This window comes from Engraulis encrasicolus, chromosome 12 (genome assembly GCF_034702125.1).
Source record: "Engraulis encrasicolus isolate BLACKSEA-1 chromosome 12, IST_EnEncr_1.0, whole genome shotgun sequence".
Lineage (NCBI taxonomy): Eukaryota > Metazoa > Chordata > Actinopteri > Clupeiformes > Engraulidae > Engraulis > Engraulis encrasicolus.
The window spans coordinates 52976321-52981320 of NC_085868.1; the positions used below are offsets into that span (position 1 = coordinate 52976321).

Below are 5000 nucleotides of genomic sequence, written 5' to 3' on the forward strand. Positions count from 1 at the left end.
ATTATGTCTATGGCCTCTTTGTCTGCCTACCTGCAGGGGAACAATACATGCCACTATAACATATGATAGTTAACCCCTTAGCGCAGAGCCTATGTTATAACCTTACTGTCACAAAAAATGTAGTGGCTTTGTCTTAATCTGTTACTTAAGGCTCTCAGCACTGTCGTAGCAATGTTGTTATGATGTAGTTGAGTATTTTCAGCAAATAGTAAATAGGCCCGCCGGTGACCCCATCTGCAGAAAGAGGCTACGGACAATGTAGGCCTATGCCTGTATAACAGAGAATGCAGTGAAGGAATTACACAGGGGTCACTCCCCTCTTCGCACTTGGACAATTGAGACACGTGAACACACAGCCGGCCGGTGTTGAGGCAAGAAGAGAACTGTCACTGAGCCTTAGGCTTTATTCCAGGAATCATGACTAAAAGCAAAATAAAAAGCATTTATATAAATATATGTTTATTAGTGCAGCAGCTAAGCAAAACAATCGTTCAGTTTGTGATACAAGCATGAAATTTGGTACACATGTCGCCAAAGGCATTTCAAAAAGATTTAGATATGGAGCCATCATGAATTTTCAACCTGGTGCCCATGTCAGCCATTTTTCGAAATGGCCACCAGCAAAAACGGTTTTCTGATGAGTAATGGATATAATATGACATTTTAGACATATTTAGCATTCATAGTACTTGGTAAATGCCTTATGGATAATTTAAAAGTTGTCATGAATATTCAAGATGGCCGCCATTTTCAAGATGGCAATAGACGGCAAAAAGTCGCTAAATCGGCAACACTGATAGTATCACTGTTTCTTTCAAGAGTTATTATCCATTTTGTGAACATGTGATCTAATGAACATAACAATTCCTATATCAGCAACAACTGAACCATTTGATGAATGGACATGTAATACAGTGGATGTTTAAGCACAGCCAGGGCACACTGGCAACACCACTGCCGTGAAAGTCGGCATGGGGTTCAGTGCCAGCTAAATACACTCCGCCTAATAATGCCATAGTTTCTGTCATGTGCTGGTTGTGGTGATGGTTTAGTGCTAGTGTAGTTTAGTTTCCTAAATGCTATCTAATGTTAGCCCCACATCCATGTAGTTTACATTAGATGTAGTTAGATAGCCGCACCTGAATGGACAGGATGTGCCAGCGCGGGAGAGCCGAGCCAAGGGTAACAGGGCTTTGTATGACTTTCATATAGTTACCCGGATGGTGTACCAAGGACACACCCAAGCATAGCTCAAGCGTTCAGGGTAGGCCATTTCACTGTCCAGAAGACTAAAAAAGTGTTTTCCTCCTCCATGGCCATTGACCAGGCCCATGAGCAGATGAATGCTTGCATCAAGGGAGATGGTGGTGCGGTCGGCCTTACAGACAACTCATCTGCTTTATTGCGATGGATGGTAGCAGGACCTGAAGTTGCCCGATGCATACAGGAGTTTGAGATTGGTTCCAAGAAATCAGATAACACACGTCACCATGACCAAACAACAAGTGTTCAGGTTGCATTTATCAAAGATGTACGCTCTTTGGTCGGTGCAATGGAACATTTTGGAAATCCATTTGAAGAGGAAAGCAAGGACCTGATTGTTCTCCACTCAAAGGAACTTGCTGGACCTTCGGCTGCTGAGACAGTCAGAAAGGTGAAGCAGATAGGAGAGCTCCAATTTGAAGCTTTCACTAGAGAGTGCCTTATTGATAGAACGAAGCCAGTGGATGACACCATACCAAGAAATACGATAAAGGTATTTGGTGCGTCAACTGTGCGGAGTATATCAAAACAAAAACAGAAACGGGCCTCTGTCAAACAGGACATGGTGCTCTTTTCAAGACTATACATTGCTTGCCAGACCAGAGATGGAAACCTAGATGAGTTCTTTCGACACGAGAACCAATCATGTCCACCAGCACTGTCTGTGGACAGAAGAGCGATCTGCTTCCATGCCTGGAGCAAGTTCACAGTGCATACTCTGACAGTCCAAAGGTTACCTGTAGCATTGTAGATGGGGCAGCAATCATCCAGATGCTGAAACCAAGTGCAGTAAAAACCTTTTGATGACTATGCTTGTGTAATATTCATTCCATATCTGACCAGAAAACTTGAATGTGTGTCGAGACTTGATCTGGTGTGGGACCGCTACCTCTATGAGTCTCTGAAAGCTGCAACAAGATCAAAGCGTGGGACTGGGATTCAGAGACGTGTGGTGGGTGATGCAACCATCCCCAGCAACTGGTAAAACTTCCTTAGAGTTGATAGCAATAAGACTGAGTTGTTTGCCTTTCTATCAAATGCTCTGCTCAGATCACTTGTGCAGGAGGATAAACAGCTTGTAATCACTAGTGACATGGAAGTACTTAGCAAGCCACCACTCTCAGATAGGTCTTCGATTGCTCCTTGTACACATGAGGAAGCTGATAGTCGCATGCTATTACACGTCGCCCATGCAGCAAGAAATGGCCATCATAAAATTATGATTTAAACAGTTGATACTGATGTTGTGGTGCTAGCTGTGTCAGTGGCTCAGATACTACAGGCAGATGAGCAAGGCAAACTAGATGAGCTTTGGTTGGCTTTCGGAACTGGAAAGAATTTCCGCTACTTAGCAGCCCATGAAATTGCAGCAGGACTAGGGCCTGAGAAGGCACGCGCACTACCAATGTTCCATGCATTAACTGGTTGTGATACAGTGTCAAGCTTTGTTGGCCATGGAAAAAAGACTGCATGGGCTGTATGGGCTGTGTTTCCTGAGCTTACACATGCCCTGTTGAAATTATCTTCAGCCCCAAATGACATGTCACAGGAGATAATGACAACAATTGAGAGGTTTATCATCTTACTCTATGACCGAACCAGCACATGCACAGAAATAGATACGGCAAGGAGGAAGTTATTTGCACAGAGGCACAATGTAGAATCAATTCCTCCAACCAAGGCTGCCCTGGAAGAGCATGTGAAGAGAGCTGTATATCAAGGAAGCTACGTGTGGGGTCAAGTGCTAGTGTCAACACCAGAATTACCTTCACCGTGCAAATGGGGTTGGTCAAAGACATCTGAAGGGGACTATGAACCCTTCTGGACTTGCCTACCAGATGCAGGTCAGGCCAGTTATGAACTCATCTCCTGCAAATGTAAGAAGGGCTGTGTTGGGCAGTGCAGGTGCAAAAAATCTCAATTACAGTGCACTGCTCTCTGTTTCTGTGAAGGCGAGTGTGAAGAGTCTTCCTCGTGATGGACCAATGAATGTAATGACTTTGCTCCAACCATCCAGGTTTGGACGCAGCTTTAGGTTTGGCCTCATGTCAGACTCTTATGAGCTAAAATGTTTATAGTTCAAATTATAGTTCAAATGTTTATAGTTGAAATAATAATAAAAAATAAACGTTATAGTTTATACTTTTAAAGATGGCCTCTCAACGTCATTTTATTAATATTGCTGTTCCCCATTGTTATTGAATGTGTCCGTTGGTCCTGTTTTGAAAAACGTTCTGGTTGCTTTGTTTCAAGCCGTTTTTGCAAGCTAGCAAGGTGGCTTGTGGAGAAACGAGAGGGTGTTCCGTGTTTCTCGTGGAAATGCGTCTCTGATTGGCTCACTCCTCCTGCTCTCGTGGAAATCCGTCTCTGATTGGCTCAGTCCTCCTGTTCTTGGAGAGAATGTAATGGGAAACAGTCACCACTTCCCCGGGTGGTACTGCACTATAGGGGCGCCAACGGAGGCGTGTAGGCTCCATTCAGGGCTGTGCTCTTTCGACAGCGACCCCTAGGCGAGCTGCAGGCACGGAGCAACTGGAGTGGGCTATCTGTATGTACAGTGCCCTCCATAATTATTGGCACCCCTGGTTGAGATGTGTTTTTTAGCTTCCAAATATTTTATTTTTTTTCTAAATAATATGGGACCTTAATGGAAAAAAGAGAAAAATCCAACCTTCAATACAAGTGCATTTATTCAGTGGGGAAAAAATCCCACATATAGAAATAATTATTTGACATCAAATAATGTGTGTCACAATTATTAGCACCCCTGGTGTTAATATTTTGTACAACCCCCTTTTGCCAACAAAACAGCACCTAATCTTCTCCTATAATGTTTCACAAGATGGGAAAAGGCAGAAAGAGGGATCTTCAGCCATTCCTCTTTGCAGAATCTCTCCAAATCATCCAGAGACCTGGGTCCTCTCCTCTGTACTCTCCTCTTCAGCTCACCCCACAGGTTCTCAATGGGGTTGAGGTCAGGGGACTGAGATGGCCATGGGAGGAGCTTGATTTTGTGTCTGGTGAACCATTTCTGTGTAGATTTGGCCATATGTTTAGGGTTATTGTCTTGCTGAAAGACCCAGTGACGACCCAGCTTCAGCTTTCGGGCAGAGGGCAACAGATTTTGATTTAAAATGTCCTGGTATTTCAAAGCATTCATGATGCCATGCACCCTAACAAGGTTACCAGGGCCTTTGGAAGCGAAACAGCCCCACAGCATCACTGACCCACCCCCATACTTCACAGTGGGTATGAGGTGCTTTTCAGCATGCGCATCTTTCGTGGTACGCCAGACCCACTTAGAGTGTTTGTTGCCAAAAAGCTCAATCTTGGTCTCATCTGACCAAAGCACACGGTCCCAGTTGAAGCCCCAATACCGCTTGGCGAACTCCAGACGCTTGCGTTTATGATTGTGAGTGAGGAAAGGTTTTCTCTGTGCATGCCTCCCAAACAGCTTGTTGGCGTGTAGAAAGCGCCTGATGGTTGATTTGGAGATTTTGTGACCCCAGGATGCTACCATTTGTTGTAATTCTGTAACAGTGAGCTTTGGAGATCTTTTGATTTCTCTTACCATCCTCCTCACTGTGCGTGGTGGCAAAATAAACTTGGGTCCTCGTCCAGGCTTGTTTACCACTGTTCCAGTTGTTTTGTACTTCTTAATTATTCCTCTCACAGTGGATATGGGCAGCTGCAGTTGAGTGGCAATCTTCTTGTAGCCTCTGCCTGACCTGTGAAGG

The 5000-nt window shown here is 44.4% G+C and overlaps 1 protein-coding gene across 1 annotated transcript in view; it reads right to left on the reverse strand.

Moving 5' to 3' along the window:
* LOC134459603 (tomoregulin-2-like) overlaps nucleotides 1-5000 on the reverse strand; it is a 170277-nt gene that overhangs the window by 97582 nt on the left and 67695 nt on the right. The window lies entirely within an intron of this gene.